General features: G+C 37.5%; 1 protein-coding gene across 1 annotated transcript in view; it reads left to right on the top strand.

Moving 5' to 3' along the window:
- The first annotated feature begins 7,271 nt into the window (after window positions 1-7,271).
- LOC139147419 (uncharacterized) overlaps window positions 7,272-13,035 on the top strand; it is a 49,060-nt gene continuing 43,296 nt past the window's right edge. The window contains exon 1 of the mRNA XM_070718517.1: window positions 7,272-7,305. The gene's annotated coding sequence lies outside the window, so the exon portion shown is untranslated. The remainder of the gene's footprint in view (window positions 7,306-13,035) is intronic.

Here is a 13,035-nt window from a genome sequence, read left to right as displayed (position 1 = left end):
AATGAACATAACATCCCTTTTACGACAACACTTTATACACGTTAATTCTACCATGAGCTAATAATTTAAATGTTGATTTTACTTGGACTGTATTTCCAAAGATCCCCTAAATGCAGCATGCCGTCATTCACACGTTAGCCACTTCGAGTTACTTATTCATAACAACTTATGGCAAACCTAAAAATGTCGAAGTTATTTTGTATTCATTTAAAATATACATCACCAGGGTTTTCTCTCGACTGCGCGATTGCGCATAATTGCGCATTTCGAGCCTTTTTCTGCCCTTTAAAAGTTACTGACTGCGCGAAAATCGCGCGCAAAACACAGCATGCAAATACGTCCGTATGATGGTGACTCAAGCACACAGTGTAGTGACCTGTAAATTTGCCGTTATTTCTATTCAGAATATTCCCCCGGAAAAGATAAAATAAGCTTATCGGATCGCCTGTCATTCAATTTTGGTGACGTGCATAATGTGGAGTGTACGCATCGAAAAGAAACACAGTAGGCCTAAAGGACATAGTAGTGCTTCAGTCTCCATGGATACCAGTGCCATTTTATGTTCATGTTTTGATAGAATTGGATAACTTTAAACAGTCCGGGTCAGCTCCAAAATTGGAGACTCATTATGATAATGTATTCCGGCATTCAGCCAATCATCGACCAGATTACATCATTAATAAAGTACAGGTCACGCTGGGTCACAAATTACCCACCAAGTGTGATCGGCAGTTTTGGGCCGCTTATTAAGCCCCTGTCTTGTGAATTTCGACGAATTTCGAAAGTCAACATAATCCACGTGTTCTGCAGAAGGTCATGTCCAACAAGGAGTCCGATTAGTGAACAAATATTCGAAATATTGACGATTCATTTCTACCCCCAGTTTATCGATTTCGCTCAAGTACCGAGAATCATTTTGTGGATGTTCGTCATCTCTATTAGAAATACTGTTATAAAGGTATTTGTGTAGGTACGCGTATAACATTTTGCAAGAAAGAAGAGCAATGTCAGAGCTTTAAAACGATACCTGTTTTGTAGTTGTCAAACGCAGACTAAAAATGGTACGCGATTTTGAAAATGTGTTGACAGAGTGGCCACACAACTGTTCCCCATACGGTAGAATTTGTATCGCTGCCATCTCCGATACAATGGGGTATTCTTAACGATCTGTGTAGGTACACGATTTATATTTCGCAGGACTTCAAGCCAGAGTCTAGGAATCACAGCGATATATGGGGTTTGGTTGTCTTCGCCAGAATAAAACTGGTACGCGATTTTGAAATTGTGTTTTGACAGAGTGGCCACACAACTGTTCGACATTATGACAGAATACGGCGCGGGAGTTCGATACAGTATGGCGTACGTAACGAAGGACGCATGTGGAGGTTGCCAGGAAATACAGTTTTTACTGATGGCGCGCTGGCCGCTGATTGGCTAATGAGAGGGGAAATATTATGGTATAGCGTCTCCAATTTTGGAGCTGACCCGGACTGTTAATCGATTTTTTCTGGTAATTCGGTATTTTTAACCGGAAGAAACTATTCAATGAAGCAAATCAAACAGATTTATAGATGTTATTTACTAATTGCAATGTGCTGAAGAAGAAAATAAATGTCAAAATTGGGTATTTACAGTGCATTATTGTCTCTAGTCACTAAAATTGCAAGTTTTGCCACGTTGGAATATCGTGAATGGGCATTTTATTGTAATGAAATAATGCACAGCCTTAAAAAGAAGACTTTAAAACGCGCACACATAGTCATATTGTCATTTTCTCCTTAAAGTAAATCATAAAATGGATTGTTGATGACTGTCTATTTTTATAATTTACTTTTTAAATATTGTTCTATAAAATAATTTTGATAAGACGTATTTTGAAAAATTGTCTATGCCTCCTTGTCTTACTTATACAGCAAGCATTAGGCCTACTAACAATCTATCAGGCCGTGGGCTAGAGGGGACGTCTATGTGCATCTCCCCCAACCCCAAAGGATAACAAACCTGTATTTTTCAGAAGCCTTGGGATCCCTAGAATAAGAAATAGGATTTTAACAGGCAAAATATAGGGACTCAATAGCTGTTACGGTCATGTTTTGAACACAGGCTCTAGAGTCAATGCAGGCGAATCGCTAGCCGTCACTGATACAATAAAAACAAGGTGAGCAACAGCGGAAGGCATGCACGGAGACCGAGTAAATTTCAACAGACGGTTTCGCCCTCTTTTATCTCAAACACAACTTGCTTATTGGGGTCGATCGATGCTCCAGTTCATCAATTCATGAATACTCACACTAATATCCAAAATCTCTCTGTTAAGTCTATGAAAAAGCTGTGTTTTCGGAGCAGTGTCAGCTAGGAAACGCTATAATCAAACATGACCCGCACTGACTGGGATCAATGGTCATGACCCACAAGTGGAAGCTTGTGATTGGATGACGGTTTTACGAACGTAAATTCAAAATATCGGTTAACTTTCACTTGTCCGCACCACAAGCTTCGCTATGGCAGCGTATTCATACTGCTAAGTAAGATTTACAGTTTTCCTCATTAATGTTTTCACTTCTTATCTTACTTTGAATGAAATTTTCTTCAACATTCCTGACTTGTTGCCATACCTAACAGGGGGTTTGCACCTAGTGCAAGTGGGAGTGGAAGCATATATTGTACAGGCTACTGCTATAGTATTTTGTTTTCGTTTTGATCATGTTAGTACAATGTGAACAAGCGAAATTCGTGCAAGCTCTAAGAAACATTATTTTCTCTACGCGAGGACTACTTTAGCTCGTTGTACCCTCGAATTAGACTTGCCGATTCTCTTAGATAAAATTATTTACATGGTTTACAGAAATCTTTGTGACGGCGTCAGATATAATGTGGAATACTACATTTCGTTCGTATCAGGAACTCATAGCAAGAACTTCTTGTACTGTTGCAAATACGAAGTATTCTTAGGTCAAACAAAAAATATTGTGCTGTTCCGATAACCCGACCTACTCTATTTTTTATCTGCCGACCCTAATTTTTTTGAGCTACGTAAACAAGGAACTAAAAAGAAAAGAAAGAAAAATCCGTAAAATCACACGTTCGATACTTGGCATTTGATTTTTGCTTGAAAGAGGATGTCTTATGTTTTTTCCTTTATATACCTATATGGTACATTTTATCTGGAAATGTTATGGCCAGTGTTTGAGCGCCCTGAACCCCTGAAAAATGCATATTTAAGAATAAAAATATTTTGTAAAAAGAAAAAAAAATCCTGCCGACCTACCTATCTTATTTTTGAAAACCATGTTATCTGTACAGAACAGCACAATTTCTTTTCTTTTTTCTTTTTTTTTTGGGCCTCAAAGATAATTGCCAATTTACAGTGATACTCTACGAGGTTGCTTGTCAAAATTCGCGGAAATCATTAGAAAATCTATAAAAAAATACTATTAGTAATTATGACTACGTGTAAAAGTGTCATTCGACGTTACAAACTACTGCTCCACACGCACGCAACGTCTGGTTATCACAACAGCGTGCGGAATTCACGCTAACCCGATGGTCGGAGACCAGCAGTTTCCATGCCGGACGTACCAGTAACTCTTGAAATATGTCTTGCTGTTCCTAAAGACGGGTCAGTAGCTTTTCCTATTGTACAGAAGTTTACCAGAATGTTTTGCTAAGCTAAATACCTGACAAAATCATTCAAAGATACGGCACTGCATCAAAGCGAAAGACATTACATGTGTTAGGGTGGAGATCTCGTCGTGATCATAAAAGAATAATAGTTTAGCGTATCGATCGAGTTGCATGTGTCGAGGTAAACTGGATTTCGATGAAACTTCAACATTATATGATATCGGATATTTGCAGCTACTGGGCAACACAATATCGAAATTAGTTTGGTCAGATCATAGACCCTTGACTAAAACTAAGGTCAGATTTGAAGATGGTGAAACCTCCATATATATTGGATATTTACCCACCTTTTAGACAAGTCTAGTATCGTATAATTAAAGTCGGACTATCGAAGTCGGGCTTGGCTAGACCGCGGGGCCAAATCTGTAAGGTTTTGATCTCCCAGATATACATCGATTATTTACCCCCGATTTGACAAGTATAGTATCGAAGTTGGAGCCGTAATGATGAAGTCGGGCTAGCAAGATCTGTGAGGTGGTAAATGCAAATCTCCGACTTATATATCGGACGTTTGTCCCGAAATCGCCGATAACATCGGTGATTTTAAATAGACCACACGTGCCCGAGACACGAGATGAGTCATTCTGGTGACGATATTGGGGTCCCAATCGCCGATAAATATCGAGTAAATATCTTTGATTTCACAGTCATTCCAGAATTGCCTAGTATCGTTTACTATAAAGAGTCCTAAAATCGCCGATATGTATCAGCCTGGGGTAAAATATAGGCAATTTCTCAAACCCGTCGTGCAGCGACAAGAGGCAAGTCATTCTTGTATTGTCTAGTATCGATTTTAGACCAGATATATAGATCGTTACGATGACGGATACATGTCGGACGTCAAACTTCGATACTAAAAAGTAAATGTCCGATATTTAAACATTGTGCATAGTACCGTCTTCATTGACCTTGATGGCCATTTGCCTCAAGTTGGTCACTGTAAAGATTACGCTTACATTTTAAATTTGTGATTTGTCTTTTGACATGGGTCTGGACATTTCAGTATTATTTCTCTTTATCGGTTGCCCTAATTTTTTGTATTCCCTTCATTGACTTTAATGATGAGTCCCTCAAAAGGGAGAAGTCAGAATCGTTATTTGAAGAGTCAAGTGTTGTATTGACTCCATTTGTGTGTGATCCGGCGTTTGTGCTGCCAAAACTTACCCATCCCTGATCGGAGTTTTGGATGCTTAGCATTTCCATGTTGGGACGTGTTTCAAGCCCACGCTTGTGCTCTTTTTCTCAATGTTAGAAATATTTGTCGTGAAAGGCTATTTTAGGAAATGAAAACGTTTATGTGTTAGTGCTTAACCTTTTACTGATTTCATGTTTTTCAACACTGAGATCAGTTGCCCCAACTTTCGGTTTTGATAGTCATCTTCATTTGAAGAATTAAAAAAGAATAAAAGAATTAAAAGGCATAAAAAAACCAGTTTTGATGTTAGGATTTTGAACTGGTGTCTTTATCTATTTTTCAATCCCATATTCTTGGCCCCTAGACTGAGCGCAGGTAAAAATCTCCACTATATTTGGATTTGACCTGATGATAGGACCAGTTGATTTCCTTCAGGGCCAGTGATTTTTTAAAGTTACTGGCCCGCTGGGCCAGTAGAGATTTTGCACGAGTTTCGCACACTGCATGACAAAGACGTTACGGATACTGATCGAACGTAATTACATGTAACTAAATCTCTCGAGTGTAGCACCCCTGAAACGGATGACGTATCCCTTAAAAGGAACAACCAATCAGAACATTCGTGATAGGTCAATGTGGGTCATGTATGATAACAGCGTTTCCTAGCTGACACTGCTCCGAAAACACAGCTTTTTCACGGACGTAACAGAGAGATTTTGGATATTGGTGTGATTTTTCATGAAGTTGATGAACTGGAGCATCGATCGACCCCAATAAGCAAGTTGTGTTTGAGATAAAAGAGGGCGAAACCGTCTGTTGAAATTTACTCGGTCTCCGTGCATGGCTTCCGCTGTTGCTCACATTGATTTTTATTGTATCAGTGGCGGCTAGCGGTTCGCCTGCATTGACTCTAGAGCCTGTGGTTTTGAAGGGTACCGCAAAATTACGATTTTGTGACCAACATGGATTTTTGTCAAACCTGTCTTCTTGTACGTCATCTGCTGAGCTTACTGTTTCACAAGACCAAGCTTATGGGGTATCATTAGAAAGGTGATTTCTTCTTCTTGAAAACGCGGTATATAGCAATATGCAATATCTTCTATAATTTTCATGAAATAGGGCTATAGTTTACCCCATACTCCAAAATTTATGTCGCAAATTTCTGTCAAAACTAATCTAAATTCTACCAATTATTTACCTAGACATAATACAAAGGGCAATGCTGTGTATTAACTTTGAGTTATTTGCTACAGGTACATGTTAGAAACTTGAAATAAACTTTTGACAGAAAAAAATATTGGGATCCTGATTACCAGAAAAAATCAATTTAAAGTTATCCTATTCTATGTCATCATATTTTGTTACTAAAACCTTATTCATTTTAGAAAGACCAGTATCTAAGCTTTCTAAAACTATAAAGTATATGGCATTTCAAGCCTGTTTACTTCATCAAGGAAAGAATGTTGTACCCCTACCCCTAGCTTTTGCGCACCCCATACAGATACACGCAATTCAAAATTGACTCCAGAGAAGTAGTGTATAGTTAAATATCTAATTTTAACACCTTTTTTCTTGCTTAGTATGTCGGAACAAATAATTTAAATAAAAATGCTGTCAAAATTTTGCTTAATAAAAAGTAAATCACAATTGTTACATGGTATTTTGGGTAAAAAATTTCAAAATTGTCAAAAAAATTCATTTTAAAGTTGTCCTATTCTATGTACACAAATTAATTTTGCTAAAGTTGGTGTTTCTCAGAGAGAGCAGTATCTGAGTTTTCCAAAAATGTAAGATTTGTGCTATTTCATGCCAGTTTACTGAATTTAGGGGAGGATATAGTACCCCTATCCCTACCCATTTTTCGCCATTTTTTGCGGTACATACGAATCAAAACCCAGTGCAGACAGGTAGTGCATCCCAAAATATCCAATGGTTACATCTTTTTCTAGTTCAGCAGATCCCCAAGAACAAAAAAATACCCATGTAGTAGGTTAATGGGGGAGTGGGTGCACGGTGGGCTCCTCCAGCCCATGGACTAATGATGGCGTTGTTGATGGTGAAGATTTACACGAGGACAACGAAGACTGTAACAACAATATGATAATGATGATGGTGACGAAGACGACGACGATGATGATGACAGAAATTTATACCATAATTACACCAACTGTGCGCTTGAATGTGTTAATTTTCATTAATATGATTCAAATTTCATAAGGACGAAAAATGGCAAATGAAAGACATCAGCATTCTGTAGGATCGTTAAACACGGGTTTCGGGGTTTCTGTACACATTATAATAACGCGGTACAAAGTTTACCTACATGCCCCTCCCTGTCAGGGACTTCAGTTCGCCTGTCAGTGACAGAATTGGGTAAATCTGCATGTGAATAATGTGCATATGCAATCTATAAACAGAATCCATATAAGCGACAGTAACGTATACGTTTGTCATTCAGCATCCTCAGCATATACTGATATTGACAGGTAAGTCCTAGTTACAAAACATTACTGGCTATAGGTTTACGTATGGTGTATGACCGTTGTATTACTTATGTTCACTACTCTACTAGGGTCTCTGTAAATTGAATTTACTATGTACCGTCTGCAGAGTATCGGATTCTGTAAGAACCTTGAAAACGGCATAGGTGTTTTCTGGCATATTGACCCTTGAACCATTGAAGATTCTTTTGTTATTATATATAGAAACTTTTCTTTCTGTGATTGGTTGTTGTATTGCTAAAAGATAACACCTCAAAAAAAATCTACAAAGACTTGTAAACTTCAAAAAAGGTGGTAGTGTTATATTGGGATTTGTAAAGTGGGAGAACGTTTCAGTTTTATGATGTCTTACTATAACTATACACTAAATACCCATTTGATTCCTTCCAGTTTGCGTTGAATTGTACGGCCTAAACCCAAACCGACCCCAACTTGTTGTTTTTACTAATAAGAGACTCGTGTTCTTTGTCAGATTGATGTGCGTGTTTGAAATTGTTTTGTTTGTTTTTCTCAAATTGACGAGTCAAGTCTTCCTCTTTTCATTAAGTTACCATTCCAATCGCCTAGCATGTCATATTTTTGGATATTCATGTGGTGAACAGAAAATTGAATTAATCTCTGACAAAGACAGCCGTTGCGCACCAAACTTAGCGGGGATATATTCGTCTTCAATTTGATATTTGATAATGTTAAATGCAACGTGCAAGTTGAAAGCAACCTCAAATGCCTGTGATCAGATTTTGGAAAGGGAATAATAGCGAGAGATTAAATTCAGTATCTTATACCTGCTATGAAGTTAGCTGATTATAAAATACCAATAAACTTCTAATGCCTGGATATGTGTTTGAGATTAATAGCGGCCCAGCTCTAACCGACTTTTTTAATGGTGCGATCGGTCGAATTTAACGATTCTCGCCAAATCTGCAACTTGTTTTTTCCTTTCAGTAGTTCTGTAATAACAAATTTATTTCCACACAATTTGCCGTTGATTGTATTTATTTAACATATGGCACGAATCACTGCACGAATCACTTTAGACAAATCAGTTCACCATAAAATTTCTTTTGTGTACATAGAACAAATCGAAACATTAGAGGTCAAACAGATCTTGCCCGTTGCCTGTATTTGAAAATCTACCAGTTTCATTTTTACAGTAAGAATAGCTAGTCTGAACAGACCTAAAGGTGATTTTGTACAACGTGAAAAATCATATGTTAAGTAACTTTCCATACCGTAATGTTTTTGAATGTTTTTAAGATGAGGCTTTTCATGTACTTTAATTTCCAAGTTATTACCGTTGAGCATTTTATTATCTACATTACGAGTGAAATATTGCATGTCTCGATATTATGAGTAAACCAGTTTCTGTAAACATTCTTAAAACATCCTGGGCCCAGTTATTTGAACTCAGCCAATATATTCCTATAAGAAAATTTGTCTTGTTATTCTGTCGCGTGACATTGATAGTAAACGATTCCATAATCTAGCCATATTAAGCTGGTGCAGTAAAGGACATCTGTCCAAGCCCATGTTCCCATTAACGGCAAGTATTGGAGCAAATTTGTGACCACCAAGAAATATCTAATAGTTCTGCTGAAATATCTAACAGCCCCTAAAAGACTTTTATTTTGTAATATGTATTCTCATTCCAAAGTTGAAAGACTGACACACGTAAAGAGTGATTAAAATCATGATACAAACAATTAAAATGCCTCATTCAAAGTGTATGATCTTTATTGCCAAACAAAATAGTCGTTTTGTGTGAATAGTATTTAAAGAACATCATGTGAAAAGTCATAAAATTTGACCCAGCCAGAGATGAGTTAAGTTCTTTGGAAATCTTGAAATTGGGAATACGGCAGAAAAGGGTGATCTGCATACATTTGCATGATTTATACTTCTGTCTCACCCAACTTACGACTGCTTTGCAAGCTAAAAGGTGAACCCAACCAATATTGGAATCATCGGTGGACACATTACTTAAAATTGAATAAATCTTTTCAAAAAAGCGATTTTGAGCAAAATATGTTGTGTTACGTGCAGCATCACCTTAAATAAAATATTCTTTACAAGAATGCCCACTCCACCTGATGCACAAATGACATTTTTATGATCTACAACTCTAGGTGTAACCACTGATTTGAATGGACTAATTGGGCCTGAAATTAGTCCCCTTCAAACAGAAATTGTCGGAATTTATGTGCTTCATTATGTCACTATTGTTGGCAGTGGAACGTTGATATTCCACTGCAATACCGAAACAGTTGATTCCCGGATGCTGGGTGAAAGCTCAACCATTTGTTTCGGCATTAGTTGTGCGAAGATGCTTCCCTTCTGTTCACTTGTATAGACATCCACTGCCAGTGCCAGTAAATGTGTTCTCAGAAACACATAGCATGTCCTTCAAAATAGTTTTGAAGTTCATCACAATGAGTCGCTCGGCGTGCGATTTCCATTATCTGATGCGCAACCGTGAATATCTTTCCTGTGTTCTCTTTGAAGTTATCGCCCATAAGACTTTCACTTTTGTATTCATGCTTCCAAGTTGAACGTTAATGATACCCATGCAATCATCTCGAGTTCGGATTTAAGCGCAGTTGACTATCTCTGCACCCTCAACACCAAGACCAGATTCAATTAAATACAGATAACAGTAGACAAAACATCATATTCTGAATCCAGGTTACTTGCAAGTATTGAACTGTGACGTTCGAATGACACCGCATATTTTAGCTGTCGTGCAAGCCGTCTTTCTACCTGATCTATCTATCACTCACACCAGAAATTTTCCAACATCAATTCGTCAATAGTGGCCCGGACAGATCTCTTTATCCCTGCAAGAAGTTTTCTTTGACTATTGTCAAAACGGTCAAGTCTGCCATTGAGCTTGCCAATGATAGGCACGATATAATGATTGTCAACATCGTCAGGAGACAGATTACTTACAGAACTCATTCAATAACGAGTATTGACTCCAGAGTCAGTAGGTTTATTCGTTAGAGGTTATTAACCACCAGTCATATCTGCTTTCTGTAGACATTAACTACAGAAACACTAAAAAAGGTACAATTTAGAGACTTCGCGACCTGATAGCACATCCACACGCTTACTGTTCATTTGATGAGCAAATCACAGGTTTGTTTGCTAAATACGGCACGTTCGAATTCACTAAGTTGCGACGCTTGTGCAAATGCGAAGCAATCACTCAGCAAAGGTTTACAGGGAGGTGTACTGTTCCAATATATGCTTTTAGCGAGATGTAAGATATAGTCATCATATTCGATTAGGTATGTAAAAACTTTGTTCAAATAAGATACTTGATTTCACTATTTCTTGTGCTTTTGCCACTGGTAAAGTATTCAAGAAAACGTTTTTTAACCATAAATCAATATTGAAAAAAATCTTTCCTTCCCTGAACATAATTCCTTTCATTTACGTTTCAGTTAAGAGGTTTCTCGCCGTGAAAGATGTTTCTTACAACAATGTGTAACTATTGTTCTATGGGAAGGAACATCAAATGAGCACCAAGGACTTCGATTATGTGTAATTTGTGATGGCGTGATAATAACACAACCCTATCTATCAATAGGCTGCTATCATCGTGTGCCCTATTTGATGAGTTACTATAGTTGTTTCACTGATCATTTAAAATGTGCCACTTTGTAAATATCACGAAGCTACTTAAGATTAGGAAAAAGTTATTGAAGTCTGGTATATTAGTTATTTGAATCCTTTATATGGTTATTAAGTAAGCATCTATAGTCCATTAAGCGATCGCCTACAGTACAGCCAATCAACATGGAAAAATCAATGTTTTCCGACCGTACACAATTTGCCTATTATATTATCGTTATTCCTTTATGTTCCTTGGATGATAGCGAATTACTCCTGCATGTATTTATATACAAGAAAAACCTAAACAAACATTTGCATTCCTATCCTTATATTTGTACAGCAGTTTTAATTTCAAAGCACAAGAATGAAATCCACCATCGTCATACTTTGCGCATTTCTTGCGGCCGAGATTGGTGCCAAGGATGGGGCGATATACTCTCCCCCGTGGCGTTGTGCCCTTGAAAGCGTAATTACTTACGACAACGCCATATGGAACGTGCTTGTTACACAACTTACCGACTGTCTCGAAGATGTAATGGAGATACCTAAACTTGTTGAAAACGAAACACCGGCGAAGACATTCAATGTATACGATGACATTGGTCCTTTCATAGAAAACACTCATACTTTACGTCTGACAGCAGTGGCAGTGGATCAAGTAGACACGATGGATTTGGTAAACGCGCTATTCAAACTTTGATAGACTGAGATACATGTAACACTAATGCTGCTAACTCTTTCCCTTTTTAATTCCTAATGAATGTTTTGCCGAACCTTATGAAATAGTTTCCATCTTTATCTATTTGCACCTTGTTTTCCCACTACTTGTTTTTTCGATGTATAGCACAGCCCTAGCCCTCTGTGTTTGTGCTTCTCACTCGACAATATCAGAGAACCGGGGTTTGTATTTATATGTTATGATGTTTCTTTGTATATGTGCTTAGTATCTCAAGCCATTATGACTGTTTTCTAACTCCCTTGTTCTTCTCTGTACATTTCCTATAAAAGTGCCCGTGATAGTCTTGGTATGTGGCTGAAATTATTTACTTGATAGCATAGAGGAGTAGAGTAAAGGATATAATTTCTTACAACCAGAACAATTCTATATGACCTAGGTGAATTCATTGACATTTTTTCCTGTTCAATTGCAGGGTGAAATTTTGCCTGAAGAAGGAAATGATGAGTGTAAAGTCTGCACCCTGAACTATTACAAAGGTGACATGTTTGAAGTGATATGCAATCCCGTTGATGTAAGTTCACCCATATAACATTTATTCATAAATCTTCATCAGTAAAGATGGGAGCGATACGGAAACTCTTCCAGTAATTGTACAGTAGCGTAATTTCTAGCAGTTGTCAGTGTGTCATTATATTATATTCGTTGGTTTTAATGCAGATCAGGAACGATCAATTGCTTAATATTAACTCGAAAGTTGTAAAATTTCTCTCGTCAAAACTTTATATTTTCAGACAGTGATTCCCACTAACAGATGCAGTTGGTAAATCGCTTTTCAATTCATGCGTAATTTTGAATACTTCAATTTAGAAAACCAGTCGAGCATCTGTACTGCGGACAAGGACTGAAATTTCTAACAGCGTTTAGTGTGTGACATATATCATATTCGTTGGTTTAATGCAGATCCGGAATGACAGGTTTCGTCATTGCTGTAGTTAATATTTACTCGAAATTTGTAACATTCTCGTACCGACAATGTATAGTTCTTCAAACAAAAATCGTTCACAAAACGCTTTGTCAATTCACGCGTAATTACGAAAACATCAATTTAGAACGCTGCGCTTTGGTGGTACGTTGATGATCACAGGTATACTTGTAGGATGGAAGAACTCTTTAAACACAGTGTGCCATTAAAATCCCATTGTTTTACGATAATTGGTTGCTGCGCTGCTTGTGTGGACTTTGGAGCTTGTTGAATACGAAATCGTGTTGAGGCATGTCGGCTACAAAATTTGCACCGGCTTGTTTTAGCGGGAATGTTTTAACTGAAAGGAGATATAATATAGGGGCAGTGGTTATTGTGTATTTCGAATATCGGTCAATTTAGATAATTTGTTTCTGTAAATAAATAGGATATTTACACA

Source organism: Ptychodera flava, chromosome 13, assembly GCF_041260155.1.
Source record: "Ptychodera flava strain L36383 chromosome 13, AS_Pfla_20210202, whole genome shotgun sequence".
In the NCBI taxonomy this organism is placed as follows: Eukaryota; Metazoa; Hemichordata; class Enteropneusta; family Ptychoderidae; genus Ptychodera; species Ptychodera flava.
The sequence above is the reverse complement of the archived record's forward strand: the minus strand, read 5'-3'. Positions and strand labels throughout refer to the sequence as shown.